At 46.6% G+C, this 19,169-nt stretch overlaps 1 protein-coding gene and 1 non-coding gene across 3 annotated transcripts in view; both read left to right on the top strand.

Moving 5' to 3' along the window:
* Positions 1–210: 210 nt before the first annotated feature.
* LPAR4 (lysophosphatidic acid receptor 4) overlaps positions 211–19,169 on the top strand; it is a 47,907-nt gene continuing 28,948 nt past the window's right edge. Inside the window, exon 1 of one of the 2 annotated variants that reach the window (XM_073543445.1) lies at positions 211–628. The gene's annotated coding sequence lies outside the window, so the exon portion shown is untranslated. Of the gene's footprint in view, positions 629–816; positions 1,002–19,169 lie in introns of those variants that run through there. The other variant, XM_073543446.1, reaches the window with a different exon arrangement.
* TRNAF-GAA (transfer RNA phenylalanine (anticodon GAA)) lies at positions 12,225–12,297 on the top strand. Its single transcript has one exon. It is a non-coding gene; the product is annotated as a tRNA-Phe (tRNA).

Below are 19,169 nucleotides of genomic sequence, written 5' to 3'. Positions count from 1 at the left end.
CAAATATATACACATACTATATTACTACATGTGTATATAAATATGGCAGACAGTTTTTCTCTCCTTGGACAGTGAGATTCCATCATTTAAACCCGCTCTGCAATCTAATTGACCGGGAAATAGGTTTTATTCACTGGAGCCAGCGCTTCTGATGGTGACTCTTTTGATGGGGGGGGGAGCTGTATTTTCCCTGGCAGAGCTCTTTATAAACTCTGTATGGAGTGGGATTGGTTTGCAAAGAATGGCAAAACACAGGGGACTGGGAGGGAACTTGGAGTCTAATAATATTCCTCCTCCAATAGAAAACATTTCCTATTGAGACCCCCAAGAGTCCCCTTGCTCTCACATCCATCCCAGACATTAGGCCTATTCTTCTGAGCAGTCTCCTCTGCAGGGCATGCTCCTTGAAGTGCCCAGCCTGGGCTTTGGGCTAACAAAGGACTGGTGATAACAGCTGCTGCTTTCACATTGGGAGGATTAGCTCAATTCAGGGGGAAAAGAAGCTGGACAACTGTCCTGTGAGCAGAGCTGACTTGATTTCCTGCAAACATGGACATGCACATGGATTTTTAATTATTGGCATATGTGCCTGGACTAGAGGAAACTTAGGATCTGGTTTCTTACAGGGGTAAGTTTTTGTGATTCAGCCCTGTGGCTGAATAAACCTTTTGAAATTGTATCTGAATGTCTATCTAGCCTTATACCAGCAGATTGCCTCCACACCTATGTGCAATATTGATTCTGATAAACTCTAGTTGGGTGGGAAAAAACTTTAGAAAACTCTATTCCACTTTGTGAATGCTGTTTCCCCAAGCCTGTTTTTTTTGTATGTGGATCACATACTGAGAGTATTGCCATATTGCAATCTGCTGCTTGTAGATCAATACCCTTGCTAGTTAAAAGCCTATAAAGGATTGATGGTCTGTTCATAAGCTGCCAGATCCCTAAGGAAATGGCTGAGACAGGCAGAGGTCTTCGGGAAGGTGATGATGCATTCTAAGGTCAGAATATTCTCCACTGTTTTACCTATTATGGATGTGTAGCCTTCATGCTGTGTCCTTTGATACAGGAAAAATATATCTTTGAATCCATTGATTGATAAAAATGACCAAGATTGGTATAAGATTACATTGTTATTTTACTATGGCATTGTGAGAGGGTAAAATAGGCTCAATGGGCAGCATGGTGGTTAGCACTGCAGCCTTGCAGCGCTGGGGTCCTGGGTTTCAATCCCACCAAGGACAACATCTGCAAGGAGTTTGTTCTCCCCATGTTTTCGTGGGTTTCCTCATAAAATCCAAAGACATCCTGATTGGGAAATCTAGATTGTGAGCCCCATTGGGGACAGTGATGATGTCTGTAATATGATGGCGCTATATAAGCAATGCAAAATAATATGTTTTTGGAACTGATTTCTACTGCTCCGTTTTATAAAGCATATTAGTGATTTATGACATAATGGTCAAAGCAATCTGTCAATTACCATGGAATAAACAGGGAGGTCGCTATATGCACCAATGACTCTTTGATCCAATACCAGCTCAGATTATGTAACGCAAATTGCTAAAATTTAAGTAAACTTACAGTGGCTGCTTTATGATAAAGATTTGTTTCCCGATAATCAGGCGGTGTAAACAGGCTGCCAGTCACCCAAAGCAGGGTTCCCCAACTCCAGTCCTCAAGGCCCACCAACAGATCATGTTTTCAGGATTTCCCTTGTATCCCTTATCACCTGAGCAATACTAAGGAAATCCTGAAAACATGACCTGTTGGTGGCCCTTGAGGACTGGAGTTGGGGACCCCTGACCCAAAGCATGAGCAAAACGCTTGTTCATCTGGCAAAATTACTTGGGATGTATGCATGCCGCTGAGACAATGATAGTCCACGTGCACAGAACGATCGCACTAACGGTGCGATGGTCGCGTCTGACCAGCCTATTGAACTTTCCCTAAATCGGCAGTCCTTTTAGCGCCGCCGTTGTCCGGTGTAAACAGAGCCTTAATGGTTGACATTCTTCACAAATCGCCCTAGATCTCATTGGATTGTACGTAAACACTGCAGGAGTATATGGACAGTTTTATGTCACCACGTAGGTAAACCTAAATGTGATGTGTATGTTCACTACCGATGGATTATATGAAGAAGCGCTCGGATTTTAGCGTCAGCGGAGAGCGCGGCGCGGCCCCTAGATCCGCAGCTGTATAGGGCTGGGTGTGACTTTGGTCTTTTTAAATTGAACTGTGAACTTTGATGCAGATGTTGGGAGGACGGACAGGAGACCATAGTGTAAACATCAGGAGAGAGGGGGAAGGGGCCGGAGGGGGAGGATGTGGCCAGTTTACACATTTTTAATGAGTGTCAGACATAATAGAAGCAGATGCGTTTTTTTTTTTTACTCTGGGTGGATGGAAGGAATTCCTTTGACATTTGCAAGCAGAAATGTATTGTGTTAGTTCATCATATGCTGATAGACAAAGGGAGAGATTTATTTATTTATTTTTTTTGTGGGGGGGGGCAGTGTTACCGAATGTCATCCGGGATGACATTCGGTAACACTGGCGGACACAGAAAAGGGCCCCTGTGCAAGAACAATACATTGTCCCTTTGCAGCCCAAGATCTCCTAAAAATGCAAAATTGCAACTGCTTTGGAGGTCTAAATGGGCCCCTGTGTGCGGTTGCACCAACAATATGTCCGTCTCTGTGTTCGGTAACTTATATCCAGTGTGCAAAACAGGAGAACTGGCTTTTAAAACTTTAGAATTGTATCATTTTTTTTTTTCTGTTTATTGCTATTACTACACGAAAGTATACAATATAACAAGTTGTCTTGTATAAATATTTCTGTTTGTGTTTTGCACAGATTATTCCCATTTTCCTAGGAATTATCAGGGAATATGGAGGAAGCCCCATGCCCAAGACAATTAGCCAGTAACATAAAGGAGCTCTCTCCCTCTTGGGGAACCTGCTTTTTTTTCTATGAATTATATGTTTAGACATTTTTGAATGACCGACGTGTAATTCTATATTTCACCCTATTCAATGAATAATTATTTGTCACCCGCAAATTAAGAAGCCTCACTCTCAGCAATCAGCTGTTCTGACCCATGACAAATGGGTCGTCTTAAGGTTTGTGCACACGTCGTCTTCTTCAGATGGGCGAACCCACTGAGCTTTTCAAAAGGAAAATTCCAGAAACTCCAGTGATTTTTTTTTTTTTTTTTTTTTTTTTTTCTTACTGAATTGCCATTTTCCTGGACTCTTTTTTTTTTTTTTTTTTTTTTTTTTTTTTTTTTTTTTTTTTTTTACATTTTTGACCAACTGCATTCTTTATTTAGCATCCCCCTAGCCGTTCTTCAAGCTAAAAGCTGTTAAATGACGCCCAAAAGACTGAGGAGGCGATTCATCAACACAGACAATTCTCTCAACAACCTTGATGAGGTGTCGTTATGGAGCGGACGCTCCTGATTCATTAAGGTGCGCTCCACAAATCTTACTCCAGCATTTGAATGTGAATAACGGGGGTCACCACGCCCGGTAGCGCTCAATTTACCCTTACTTCGTTGGACCTGGAGTAAGAATGGTGTGAAAACGCTAGAAGTTCCTTTTTTTTTTTTTTTTGTTGCAATATCGCGTTTTAAAAAAAAACAACTGACTTTCAAAGCTTTTTTTCTCACCAGAAATCTGGTGAAAAAGGCTTTGAATGAGTCGCCCCCACTAGGACCAGCGAGATGTTTTTGAGCATTAAGTTAGCACTTTTTCAGAGTTTAATCCACCTGAAAAAGACGTCATGTGCACATACCCTAAATTTAGGAGTGTTTTTTATATATCAATAATTATATAGTTTTACGTGATTGGGGCAAAAAGTTTTTTTTTTTTTTTTTTATTCCCCAAAATAACTTGGTGACCTTAATTATGTTGGTCACAGTGCACCCTACAAATATCTTCAACAAAGAGGTCCCCTTAGGGACCTTAGGCCGGGGTCACACTTGCGAGTGCAATGCGAGAAACTCGCACATCAATACCCAGCACTACCGGCTGCGGTTCGGACTGGAGCGTTCAGCTGCATAGAAAGACATACAGCCGCACACACCGGTCCCGAGTTCCGGCGGCAGTGCCGGGTATTGAGCGGAGAGACTCGCACAAGTTTCTCGCATTGCACTCGCAAGTGTGACACCGGCTTTAGGCTGAAACCCTTCTATAAGGCTGTGAGCGACACCGTGACTTTGGCCATGATACAAGTTGGCAAAAGATTGCTACATGGAAGAATAAGGCCTCATTCGGAAGGCAGGGATCTTTCACGTACGCAAAAAGAAACGTCCTGGTGTCGTCACAGATTTTCATCTGTGTTTGATCAGTATCAGTTTTTGCCAAAAATCTTTCATCAGTGATTATCACATACGAAAAAATTAAATTGCAAATTTTCTCATCATTGCAACATTAATCACGGACAGAACATGGACTACATGCTGATGTCATCCATGATTTTCATGGACGCATAGACGTAAGGGGGTTTTACACATAGTGATATCGCTAAAGCATCACCGATTTGGTGACGCAGCAGCGATATCGCTATGTATGATACTTACCTCCGACCGGCTCCCCCGCTGTCTGTCGCTGATCGCGCAGCTCCATTTCTCGTCGGGCGCTTCCTGCTGGGCTTCCTGCTGGCGCCGACAAGCGACGCGTGGATGCGGCCGGGAGGATGCCAGGATCGCCGCGTCTGAAAGGTAAGTAACGACCGCTGTACCGCTGCTGCATCGCTGTGAGATCTGCCTGTGTGGCAGCTCACTAGCGACCATTTAGCGATGCACCAGCGATCCTGACCGGGTCAGGATCACTGGTGCATCGCTAAATGTAATGGGACCTTTAGATGGGTAATTTTTTATCAATTATAAAAATCTGACATGTCACTGTGATTTTCTTGCAGACATCTGGGGCTCCATTCATTAAAGCTCTAAGGCTGGTTTCACATTAGCGTTTTTTTTTTTTTGCGCAGCGCATCGTGCGCATGTGTTCCTATGTTTAACATGGGGTACGCATGGTCTTGCGTTTGCATGCGTTCGTCTGTGTTTTCATGCGCATGCGTTTTTTCAAGGTGTGCGTCTAGACGCGCCAGATGCAACCTGTTGCATTTTTGGGTCCGCCCAAAGGTGTCATGCGTCAAAACAACGCATCACAGTCTATGGGAACGCAGGCGTGCGCATAGACATGCGTACACCTGCGTTTGCATGCGTTTTACTAGTGAACATGTGTAGACACTGGTTTAACACCTAGAGAACGAATGCGCATAAACGCATGCAAAAGCGCATGATGCATTTTTGCATGTGTTTCTACTTGCGCACGATGTGCTGCGCACAAAGACGCAAATGTGAAACTAGCCTAATGGCACATGCACACATACAGTATTTGGTGAGTTTTTTACCCCAGTATTTGTAAGCCAAAATCAGGAGTGGGTGAAAGCTGCAGAAGTTGTGCAAATGTTTCTATTAGGCCGGTGTCACACTAGAGAGAAATACGGACGAGTGAGAGGCGTTAAAAAAAAAAAAAAAAATGCATTGCACACGGACTAATGATTCTCTATGGGGTAGCTCCCATCAGCCGTATTTTTTACGGGCCGAGCCAGTCTTGGCATGCTGCGATTGTCACCGTACTGCGATTGTCATCGTACTACGACCATAGTACACCAATGCAAGTCTATGGGTGAACAAAAAAAACGCATTACACACGGACCAGATGTGTGACTTGCGAGAAATACACACCCGGTGTCCTTTAGAAAAGCCGGCAATTCAGTGCGAGATACAGTAAATGACAGGTTTAATAAAGGAACAAAAGAATAGATATATACACATACATAGTAGAATACACACACATACAGTATATAATCGCAAAGTGGGTGTGTATGTATGTGTGTTTGTCCGGGATTGGCATCCGCACCGTAGCAGCTGCAGTCACACGTCTGGACCCCGAGAGCGTCATAGGCTATGTTGTGAGGCAAAATTTTAACCCCGCGCGTTCCAATTCACCAAACAATTTTGCCCCTATCTACATAATGGGGGGGGAAAAAGGAAAAGTGTTGGAGGCAAATTGACAGCTGCCAGATGTGAACAAGGGGGACTGAAAGAATGAGAGCGATGGCGCCAAACAGTATATACCGTACAGTTGCTAAGGTAGGGCCCTGACATGGGATACTCGCCACATACGGGGATATGAAAACACACACAAAATGCGCCACACACTACCACGTGCTTCAACACATATACCAACCTCGCCACATAAAAGTCGAAACACAAAAGTCGCCACTCAAAACTCGCCACGCTGTCCCAGAGCTGTTTAAAAGATGAAAAATGAGCTGTGATTGGTTGCTATCAGCAACAGTTTTCTTTGTAGACAGTTGTGGTAACTGAGGCCTATTATTCTTATCATTTCTATGGTGTTATCGTCCTTCTGTAAAGCTGGAAATAGCACAATTTATTACCGTGCCAACACAGACCACCCTCTGACACAGACTGCAGGGGGAGTCCAGTATCACACAGGATAGGATTAGATACACGGCTCAGCAGTCAGTATCACACAGGATAGGATTAGATGCACGGTTTTTATGTGCAATATAATCATTATAATTTGTTATAACTAACCATAGTTAGTTACTATGCCCAGGCAACGCTGGGCTCTTCAGCTAGTGTGTGTGTGTGTGTGTGTGTGTGTGTGTATGTGTGTGTGTGTATATATATACACACACTAGCTGAAGAGCCCGGCGTTGCCTGGGCATAGTAACTAACTACGGTTAGTTATAACAAATGATAATGATCTATATATAATGCTGAGTGTATAGCCCCACCCATTCCGCAAAGCCGCATTTACTATAATATCCCACATCATCCCGTCAGCCAGAGCCACTGGACTACTACCCCTAATATCTCACATCATCCCGTCAGCCAGAGCCACCGGACAACTACCACTAATATCCCAAATCATGCCCTCAACCTGGAGTCAGAACCAGAGCGCTGAGTGGAACGGTCCTAACTTCCATGCCGGGGATCCCTTTATGAGAGGCCTAGCGTCAGAACCAGAGCGCTGAGTGGATTTGCCCTGACTTCCATACCAATGATCCCTTTAATAGAAGCCTGGGGTGAGAATCAGAGCACTAAGCGATTTACCCTAACTTCCATGCAGGAGATCCTTTTAAGAGAGCCTGGGGTCAGTACCAGAGCATTTGAAGGCAATTGCCCTGACTTCCATACTGGGGATCTCTTTAAGGGTGGTTTCACATTAGCATTTAAGGCCGCAGCGTCGGCCTGTGCACGGCCGCCGCTAAGCCCTGCCCCCTGCCGCGCCTCCGCCGGTAGCTCCGCCTACAGGCGCATGACGCTGCATGCGTCCTGCGTCCCCTATCTTTATCACTGGGGACACAGGCCGTGCGCAGGTATGCGTTTGGCGGCACATGCGTCCTTTTGATGGGTGCGCCAACCAGCGCCAAACGCAGCCTCTTGCAATTTGGTGTGCTTAGCGTACCGCCAAAAGGACGCATGCGCCGCGAAACGCAAAACCGCAGCATGTCAATTCTTTGTGCGGATTCCGCTGCGGTTTGGCACCTGCTCCATGACAGGTGTCAAACTGCAGTGGAAATCCGCAGGCTAAACCGCAGAAAAACTGCAGATAAACTGCAGGTCTTTTGACCTGCGTATTTACCTGCGGTTTTTGACAAATCCGCACGGAAAAATCCGCAGGACAATCCGCAGAGTGTGCACACACTCTCAGTGTCTGCTGAGGTGTTGTCAAGTGGGAAAACTGTTGGTCATAGCAACCAATCACAGCTCAACTTCTTTTAACCAGCTCTGGTGAAATGAAAGATGATTAGTGATTGTTTGCAAGGAAATAATAATAATAATCTTTATTTATATAGCGCCAACATATTCCGCAGCGCTTTACAGTTTAACAGTTTCAAAACACAAGTCATAAGTAACAACGCTAACAATACAATAATTAAAGCAAAATAAGACGAAATAAGACGACCCTGCTCGTGAGAGCGTACAATCTACAATGAGGTGAGGGAGATACAGAGTACAGGTGTGTATTTACAATGGTGTATTTACAATGAAGGTCCAGCCATCTTGCAGGAGTGAAGGATGGATGGAGATAGTGAATGGGCTACGCACGCACACTTACACAGAAAATGACTTTGATTAGTGAATGTGATAGGCCGCTCTGAACAGGTGTGTTTTGAGGGAGCGCCTAAAACTATGCAAATTGTGGATAGTCCTGATTTCTTGGGGTAGAGCATTCCAGAGGATAGGAGCAGCACGGGAGAAGTCTTGGAGTCGGGAGTGGGAGGTACGGATTAGTGCAGAGGTTAGTCGAAAGTCGTTTGCAGAGCGCAGCGATCGGCTAGGCCGATAGACAGAAATGAGAGAAGAGATGTAAGGGGGTGCCGCACTGTGGAGAGCTTTGTGGGTGAGAACAAGTACTTTGAATTGGATCCTATAATGAATGGGCAGCCAATGTAAGGACTGGCGAAGAGCGGACGCGTCCGAGTACCGATTACCCAGATGGACGATCCTGGCTGCTGCATTGAGTATGGACTGGAGAGGGGATAGTCGAGTGACGGGGAGGCCAATTAATAGAGCATTGCAGTAATCCAGGCGAGAGTGGATCAATGCAACAGTGAGGGTTTTTGTTGTTTCCATAGTGAGAAAAGGGCGGATTCTAGAGATGTTCTTTAGGTGTAAGCGGCAAGAGCGGGCAAGGGATTGTATATGGGATGTAAAGGAGAGATTGGTGTCAAACATAACACCCAGACAGCGCACCTGCAGCCGGGGTGTTATTGTGGTACCACCCACGGAGAAGGAAATGTCAGATTAAGGAAAACTGTTGCTCATAGCAACCAATCACAGCTCAGCTTCTTTTGAAAAGCTCTGGTGAAATGAAAGACAGACAGACAGACAGACACACACATTCATTTTTATATATAGAGATATATGCATTCTATGTATATATATATTTTCTTTCGTTTGTTTGAAAACCTGTCATTGGGCTCCATTATATGTCCATTTTGCAAGCCTGCGAGAAAAAAAACGCTATACGGATGCTTACATGAGAAAAATACGTGGCCACACCCTGACAACGGATGACATACGGATCACTATTTAGGGACCATTTATGCGTACTACGGCCGTACAATTCGGTCCGTATTTTTCTACATTGTGTGTGACGCCGGCCTAATACTTTTCCTCTGACCGTTCCACTTCTGGTTTTGGCTTACAAATTCTGGGGTAAAAAAACTCACCAAATACTGAATGTGTGCCTGAGCCCTAACACCAGAGTTCTCATGTAAAAGGTTTTGAAAAGTTGCACCATAATATTACGACTTTTGCTATTTTCTCAGCAGTTTCTCCCAATTCTGACAAAATGTGGAATCCTGACGATGAGCGGCAGCATTCACTTTGCCAAAAATCTTACTTAAGCAGGAACCGGAGTAGGATTTGTGGCGAGGTGCACATTGCTTGTCTGATGCTCCTAATTCACGAAGAGGCTTGATGTAAGCCAAAACCAGGAGTGGAACAATCAGAGGAAAAGTATAATAGAAACACGTCACCACTTCTATATTTATCACGCACTCCTGGTTTTAACTTTCAAATTCGGATGTTAAATACTGACCGAACGTGTGAATGCGGCCTTACGGGTGTGTGCACATGGAGAGCATGCACTTGATTCCCTGTTCAGATATTCTGAATAGTAAACTTGCTGTATTTTCTAGTAGCAGTACTGGTGGTTGAGATTTTTGCAAATCTTATGCACATCCTATGGAGTATATACGAAGGATAAATTAACAGCTGCTGAAAATGTATCAGTAATTACACTTAGCATGTGACAGTGGATTTCACCATGACGTTGGTATTGTCAAGTGGTTTACCTCAGGGGAGACCAAGCATCTTGGCTTTCCCCGTTACCCCCGCGTGACCATGGAAAAAACCCCACAACCTCACCAGCACCAACTAAGACACGGACACAAGTATTATCTTTGGAATTTTTATGGCCACAGCAGCCTTTTATTAAACCAACAAAACAACAATCACTGTATCATAAGTACAATGACTTGAACACTGAAAGGAGGAGTCCTTGAAGCCACAAAGATCATGGTGAAGTAATCCAAAATACTGTGAACAACCCCCGTCCATTTGCTCCCAGCCGTTACCCCACAGGCTCAGGAGCACCAGCACACCAATAGATATTGTCCACGAACTACTTGGAGATCCGCCTACTTCCGACGGAAACTCCCCATCCACCTTTCACCAGATCACGACCAGCATACCTTTTAATGGAGGAGACCCAACACACCGAGTCTCCAAAAACCAATTTCCACCGACTTCAAGGACTCCCCCCTCCTCCAAAACCGCCACAACGAGGGGGCCTTGAACACCTCAATGACCCGAGACCCCCAACCCGCCATGCGATGGCCTTCTCTATACCATCCTGAAGAGCGAGGGCCCAAATAACGGAATCCACCGCATTTAAATGGATCCCGTCCACCAACCAAAATCACCCTCGCCCTTTCCAAATTGAAATACCGCACGGCAACACCCCCATTTCTAACAATAGAAACAGACACCGCTCTGTTAACTTTTTACCTGGCCCGATTAACCTCTCCAATGATCTCATAGACCACCAACACCTGCGTGGCACAATCTAAGACCACACGTAGTGATCTCCCGATGCATCCACCACAACCATAAGCAATCCTGCTTAATGTCCTTGACCAACTCCCAAAAAGGCCGAACCGCCAGATCGTTACCCCCCATCGTGAATAATGAGAACATCTGGTGCCCGATCAACCGAACGCACTCGTTGACATCTGGCAACACCGTTCGCCACACCAGGCCCCTGAAACCGAGCCACCGCACCACCACCACAGTCCTGGGAATCCCTAGCTGTCTGCCTTCGTTCCTCACATCGGCTCGCAATGCACCCCAATGTACGAAGGAGTGACCAAAATCCAGACCAGCAGCGGTCCAGCACCTGACACGCAAAACGACACTAACAGAAAAACATACTTACAGCATAAATTGTACCCAATCCACTCCACACCTGTTCGAACCATTAAGGCCGAACACAACTACGGTACCGATTAGACCTCCACCCACCAATGCGCTGTACTAAAGAGGGACCCAAAACACGCGCTGCCGCCTCGGTCGCCGCCCACATCCTAAATGAATGAGAAGCAAAGCGAGAATCCTCTATCCCCCAACACCAAATGGATTTTTGAAAAAAAACCGCGCCCAACTGATACCGTGAAAACTACCCCCGTCTGCGTGGCACAACAAGGATCCGCACAAGCTGGGATGAAGCTCCCAAAAACTACGCAAACACTAAACCGGGCACATTACAGAACCCGACACCCCACCCAACACAACTCGCCGGCCTCTACCAGGCTGGTCCGTTTTAGACCTTCGCAGCCAGAATTCAACCCCCTGTGAGGTCAATACCGTACACCTGGCTAACAAGCCACCCATCGACATTTATTATGCGACACAAGCTCCCCAACCCGCAATGCCCCAAAAATGCAAACGAGAGGACCAGGCGAAACAACACAACCATCCATCCAACCATCCATCGATCCGAACAGACTGACTCAAGAACCTGACCCAATTGCTCCAGCAGATTAAACGATACAGCCGTCTTTAATCACCCCCACCTCTGAAACGGCGGAAACCTTTCGCCGCCTGTTGGACCAAAAATTGTTTACGTCAAAACACTGCTCCCGCGCAACCGAAAACCAAAAGACAAACCTGCTGAACAAGCGCGTTACCTTTGCACGCGACCAACCCGCGCTCGCCCCTCGCCCCAACCAGAGCAACAACAATCCCTCCTGATCAAGTCCGACCCAACTAGTTTGACGAGCCGTAAGGACCTCTACCCCACATCCACCACACTGCCCGGTAAGCCTCCCAAGTTCTTTGTGCCAGAGACAATTCAATCAGCGACTCTGCAGCCCGTAAGCCACCCTCCCCAGCTCCTCCGGACAAGATAGCCCGTCAATCCCTGCTTCCGGAGCCAAAGAAAGAAAACAATCCCGCTGCGAACGAGAGAGAGAGTCAGCTAACCCGTTCGTTACCCCAAGCACGTGCACCGCGGTCACAAGTGCATTAAGAAACAAACACAATAGCACCAATTGCTGCAAAACTCGAACGACAGGAGGAGACGACACGGTAATACCATTCGTGCATGGCCGAAGTAGCTCAGTTGGGAGAGCGTTAGACTGAAGATCTAAAGGTCCCTGGTTCGATCCCGGGTTTTGGCAACATCCTTCCCTTTCACAGACTGAATATGAGTCAACAGTGTGATGCAGCAGCAAAAAAGGCAAATGCAGTTCTAGGATGTATTAACAGAAGCATACAGTCTAGATCACGTGAAGTCATTATTTCCCTCTACTCCTCTTTGGTCAGACCTCATCTGGAATATTGTGTCCAGTTTTGGGCACCACATTTTAAAAAGGACATCAACAAACTGGAGCAAGTTCAGAAAAGAGCGACCAGAATGGTGACCGGTCTGCAAACCCTGTCTTATGAGGAAAGGTTGCAGGATTTGGGAATGTTTAGTTTGCAAAAGAGAAGACTGAGAGGAGACTTAATTGCTGTCTACAAATATCTAAAGGGCTGTCACATTGTAGAAGGATCAACTTTATTCTCATTTGCACAAGGAAAGACTAGAAGCAATGGGATGAAACTGAATGGGAGGAGACACAGATTAGATATTAGAAAAAACTTTTTGACAGTTAGAGTGATCAATGAGTGGAACAGGCTGCCACGAGAAGTGGTGAGTTCTCCTTCAATGGAAGTCTTCAAACAGAGGCTGGACAGACATCTGACTGGGATGATTTAGCGAATCCTGCTTTGAGCAGGGGGTTGGACCAGATGGCCCAGGAGGTTCCTTCCAACTCTACGATTCTATGATTCTATGATTAATCGCGCTCACAACGCCCACGTTGTTGCAATTAAAAACGCACACGCAGGTTCCTGAAATCCCGCCCCCACAAATGCACCACCACTAGCATCGGCAAAATCTCCAATAACATGATGTTGCACACCAGACCGGCCGAAACCCACGTGTCAGGCCAAGGAGCCCACACCATTGCCCTCTGACATAGGCACCAAAAACCGACCCCGCTAACCGCATCCAGCAACCATTCCAATGCATCGTTACCCACCACCTCCGCCATTGCCAAAACGACCGCTGTACTCTTCCAAAAAGGACTCCCAGATCGCAAATCGGCCCTAAGCTCCGCCAACCACCCAACAAAAAAGGTGGGGAGCCCGAATCCCCGCAGTAGCGCTAGCCAACCTACGCGAAGAAACCCTACCCCTCAGCATAACCCGACAAGCAAAGTCAAGCTCCCCAACAGCGACCGAAGATCGCGCCACGATATTTTACTCGAGCGACGTGCTCGGACCATCGGACCACATCAGACCGCAAATCCACCAGCTTGTCCTCGGGCAACCAGAACTCCCCAACTGTATCGATGACTATCACCCGGTAACGCAAACACATGCTAGGACCCTCCTTTTTCCGGGCGCTCACGGGACAACGAAGTGATCCGCCACCCACTGAATGGCTTTCAAAATCCTGAGACAAGGCGATGAATCAGCCGGCCAAACACACAAGAAATCGTGCAATAATGAATACCGAGTCGAAACCGGAAACGTCGCACACAACCCACTCGAGACAGGAACAAACACCTCGAAATACGCATAGGACAACGAACCACCCATAGGTAAAAACACCTATCTATAAAAAACCGCCTTCCCAAAAACAGCCCCAGCAGCGTCACGCTGTCAGTATGAACTGGTAGTAAACGAAAAGTGGATTCCACATCAGACTTTGCCATAAGGGCACCACGACCACATTTGCGCACCCACCGAGCCGCCTCGTCAAACAAAGAATATACCACCAAACGAAACACCGGATCAATACCATCGTTAATCGATCTCTCACACGGGTAAGCCAAATGTTAAATGAGCCGAAACTTATTAGGCTCCTTCTCCGAAACGAAAGGGCCCGCCATGCGGCCCAACAAAACCCCTTTTTTTTTTTTTTTTTTTTTTTTTTTTTTTTTTTTAATTTCTCAGAAACGACTGCGGAATGCTCCAAAGCTGAGCGCAAATTTTCAAAACTAACGGGATTTCAAACGGAGGACTCGGAATGTGAAAACCCTCCGTAAAATCTGAAAACAACAAACCCCCTCTTTCCCTATCAGGGTACCTATTTAGATAGGGAGGGAGCCATCCATTCCAGATTCACAGGAGTCTCCCCCTTGCGAATACCCGCACCCGGCTCTAGACTTCCCTTGTTGGAAACACTTTGACGCTCAATGTGAGGCCCCAATACAATTAGAGCAGAGGTGTTTGAATTACAATTAGCCCCGAACTTACACTGGCCGTCATTAAACTGCCAGCCAACACCCGCCTTGTGCGTACCTCTGGCTGAGGCTTCCAGCCCCCCCATGAAAGGTGCTCCCAAACTTATTTTGCGCTATCACACGCATCCACAAACCAATATCTTTCTGGTCCCAGCGAATAGCCGGACGCACAGCCGTCCTCTTACGGAATTGCTCGTCATACCTCAGCCACCCTGACCACCATACACTCTGTAAGCCTCATCTATATCGTCCAGATAACAAAAGGCGCCAAGCAATCATCAGGGGCCTGTTCCCCAACAACGCTCGCCAAAAGCTTGCTGCCAATTCACAAATGTCGGAGGAATCAAACGCCACCTGCGCTTAACCTCCCCCCTCCTATCTGCTTCCACCTTTCGCTTTTGTTTAAATTAAACATCTCCAGAGGCAGCAGCGAAAATATTACAACATACTCAACCTTCCAAGTTCGCTCTTCCACTTCTATTGTTAAGTGAACCCCCAAGGAACCTTCAAAACATACATACACCTCGCCATGCGCCCGATCATCTAAACGCACACGACACTCCCTCTCTTTGTCGGTTCGAACCGACACGGACACTGGCTCGCTGAAGCGGGGGCCCGACTCTAGACCGCACTGACCCGCCGACCCCACGATCCGACCCACGCTGCTACCGGCGAAGACCCGACAAAGCCCCGCTCCAGGTGTAACAGCACCCTACGCACGTCCGCAAGCAAATCGCACACTTCCCCGGCCGACCCAATACTGCTCAACCCAGCCCCCACCCCAACACCACTAGCCTCACCCAAGGGCCCCCTTTCCACCACTGACGAAGATAAAAACGGGTGACAAACAGGGGACATGGACGCATACTCACTGGGCTGCGAGGGGGCTGTGTACCCTCCAGCCGGAACTCCTGGATCCCCCGAAGCCTTGCGGACCTCACGACTCCCAGTAGCGGACTCGCTGCCGCGATGATGGCCCCCCAAGGGAGGACCAGGGCGGGAAGCCAGAACCCCTGGAGAGATCCCGGCTGCGGCACCCCGAAATCAGACGCCTCCTGGCACCCCCCCCCCCGCCAGGAGCTCCTGTGGCAACGCGAAGCCCGAGGGAGCGGTGTCGGGTGAGAGCCGCTCCGGCGGCCTAACCCGCCTTGCTCTGCGCTCCCTCTCATCGGCCTACCCAGGGGTACCTAGGAGCGGCCAGCGACCCGTGCCTCCAGCCATCCAGGAGGCTGCCCCAGCGCTGCAGCCCACAGCCTCTTCAACTCCTGACATCCCGGTAAGTGAAACTGCTTCGGTGCTGGGAGAGCAGGAACAGAGGGAGGGCACACCCCTGACCCTCACCTAAATACCCCCCCGTCATGTTGGCCTCCGCCTATGCCTCCTTTGGGGGGGGGCTGGGAGGCTTGCTCCGGCCACTTCTTTTAGGCCCACTTGGATGTCTGTCACGATCCGAGTACAGACCGCCATGCACAGATTGGCCGCTGGTCTCCTGAATTGAGCTTGACAGCCTCATAGTTAAATATAAGGCTGTCAGAACTGGATCAGGAGACCCGTGGCCAGTCTGCATCATGGTCCATACTTTGGCTGTAATATAAGGTCGTCTAAGGCCTGTTTCACACTTCCGTTTTTTCAAATCCGTCAAAATCCGTTGTTTTCCGTAAAAAAACGGATCCGCCATTTTTTGCAGGATCCGTTTTTTTTGTCCCATAGACTTCCATTACGGTTACCGCGGATCCGTCAAAAAAACGGATCCGTTTTTAAAAAACCGGATCCGTTTGCATCAGTTTCCGTCAAAAAAACGGAAACGGATCCGTTTGGCGGACACAAAAACGGAAGTGTGAAACAGGCCTAAGGCCCCTTTCAGGCTTTGTGATTTTTCTTGTACATGAAAAAAACTGAGTTTGGTCTTTGTGTTAATTTTTACCTTCAGTTTTTCTCAGATGGAAAAAAAACTGTGAGAAACAGATTGTATTCAGATGTGTTCTGATTGCTGTCCCTTTTTTCACAGACCCATAGATTTGCACTGGCGAGTTAATTGTGAGACTGCGATCGTGCATTATCTACCAAGATTTTGTAGATTTTGTGCAGATCACTCACTCACTCTGTCTGTAAGGATATGTTGATCTATATAACAGCACCATAGACTACGATAGGCACGAGTTCCATCTGTGAGCTTGTAGGGCTACTAAGCGACTTTGTAACGGCCATGCAGCATCGCTGTGGCACACAAGTGAGTGAGGTTGCAGACTTGGTTGGCTTTTTGGGGACTAGCTTGTTTGGTTGTATTGTCACACCTACATTACCGCAATCAGTTTCTATAGCGCTGTGAAGTAGCAGTGGCACAGTGCAACGTTCGGTCGCACGATGGCTGTTGCGGCCACGTCTACAGTGTAGCCCTTGCCAAAAACTGACATCTTAATGAGGCGTTACAATGCAAAAAGAGAAATTAATTCCTTAATGGGACCATACTGTATCTCCACCCATAACAGATGCAGTGTTTACTGAATACGAGCAATATTTTTGATACAAGGGTTCCACAGTAGAAATTCTTCATGTGGATGTGTCCTAAGGCTATGTTCCAACAATCAGTGTTTGACACTCTGTTTTTTTTTAAAAAAATGCAAGTATCCTATTTTACATGAGTGTAGAAATGCAGCTAAAAATCAGTATCTCAAAAGCTCATTGTAGGAACATAGCCGGCATCACACTAAACGTATGGAAAATCGTTCCGAGTCTCCCTGCCGAGAGTCGCACAAGTGTTCTCTGTATGATCATCCGTGTGTAATGCGTTTGCAATGTGATGATGCGATTTTCTCGCACCTATGTATCTGTATGACATCCGTGTGGCTTTACATTTCTCACAGGCTTTGCCCATTGAATTAAATTGCTCAATGGGCTGAAATTAGGAAAATGTGTGCATATTTGTCGCAAGTTAGATGAATGCTCCTTGTGGCGTCCGACTTTTTCTCGTACCCATATGCTTGCATTGTCTAGTCTCGGTGACTATCGCAGCATGCTGTGATTTTACACGCACATCGACGTCGAATACGCCTGAGAAAATAAACAGTGATGGGAGTTGCCCCATAGACTAACAATGTTTTCTCGCATAACACTTGCCCGTATTCTATGGTAGTGTGTCCCTGGCCTTAAAGGGAGATGCAGTTCTTTTCCTGATTCTGTCTTCTGCAGTGAGAGGCTATTTTATTATAGACCTGAGCTGATTGTCTGTTTTGCATCAGAAAAAAATGGAGCCCTTTTTTCTCTCCATGTGATGGACTTTTTTTTTTTTTTTTATCTGTTTTTAGTCCATTTTCTTAAAAAAAATAAAAATAAATAAAAAATAACAAATTGGTACGAAGAAAATTAAATCATTACCATGTGAATAGACCTATGGAATGCAATGTGTCCATATATTGTATGGGGAAAATGGACCACAGAAAGACAACAAACGTCTGCATAAGCGTTTAGGCATATTTTTGGTTTTGGAAACAAATGCATTGGGTGTATTGCAATCTTAGAAAATGGACACGATTAAGCTGAGTCTAATGATTCATCGTGTATATTATAGTAGAAACCAGAAGGCAATGGCTCAAAGTCGCACAAGTATACATAATAAACCAAGGACGACAAGATATCACAGTAAAACATGTAAATAACTTATTAAATGTCATTAAAAAATATGTATAAAACATAGAAAATAAAGTTAATTTTTAGCAAAGGAAGAAAAAAAAAAGTTAGTTTTTGGTGCAGTATATACTTGGTGTCATTTGAGGCCAACAAGTAGTGCAATAATTGCAGTTTGGGCCTTGTCCTGATATGCGCACATGTAATGTGGTGAGGGACAGTAGCCGTGGGCGAGGTTCTCGTTTCTTACGTATGTTACATGAAGGTGGGGGTCTTTGCTGCGTGTGTGGACTTGTGCTGTGGGGGTGCTACGTCCTTGCAGGCTGCATGTTACCGATTACTATGGTTGGCCAGGACCAGATGTTGAAGATTTCAATGAGGGAGACCACCAGTCGAAAATAAACTTCTACTGAACGATAACTTTGTGGAAATTATGTATTATAGGTAGTGGGCAGGGCCATATTTATAGTTTATGCTGCCCTAGGCACTTTTTCCCCATTGGTGAGTATGACTAATGCAGACACTTTGGCAAAAATCGCTGATGTGAAAGTAGCCTTTCTCCCCAGTGCAGCCATTTCCCCAGTACAGGCTCCGCTCATTCTCCACCCGGCTAATTACCCCACCCGCCGCTCACTCTCCATCTGGCTCACCTGAGTAGTGGCTTGGTCCGTTCCCTTCTGCTGCATGTCTCTCGTCTAGCCAGGCGCCGCCAGCATCTTTCGTTCTTCCTGTTTGTGTGAGCACGTGGTACCGCTCATTAAGGTCATGAATATGGGCACCACGCCTATGAGAATGGAGTGGCGTCCATATTCATGATCTTAATGAGCGGTACCACGTGTGACCGCGCACTCACACCGGAAGAACAGACATCGGCGCAGCGCAGGACCATCGGAGCTGCAGCGCAGGCACCGCTGGAGGAGGTGAGTATGATGGTGGGGAGGAGGGGGAAAACCTTGCTCGGGTGCCGCCCACCGCAGAGTCCCGTCCTAGGCACATGCCCACGAGTGCCTAATGACAAATACGACCCTGGTAGCGGGTACACAACTCCATGAACATTTCCTTCACAATATGGAGCATTTTGACACAAAGTATCCATTCATTTCTCTTTACTCGTTAGTTCTCTATCTCCACTG

This window comes from Dendrobates tinctorius, unplaced genomic scaffold, assembly GCF_039654945.1.
Source record: "Dendrobates tinctorius isolate UK_male_01 unplaced genomic scaffold, ASM3965494v1 ptg000133l, whole genome shotgun sequence".
Taxonomy (NCBI): domain Eukaryota; kingdom Metazoa; phylum Chordata; class Amphibia; order Anura; family Dendrobatidae; genus Dendrobates; species Dendrobates tinctorius.
Note: the sequence above shows the minus strand (reverse complement) of the source record. Positions and strands in the feature narration are given on the sequence as shown.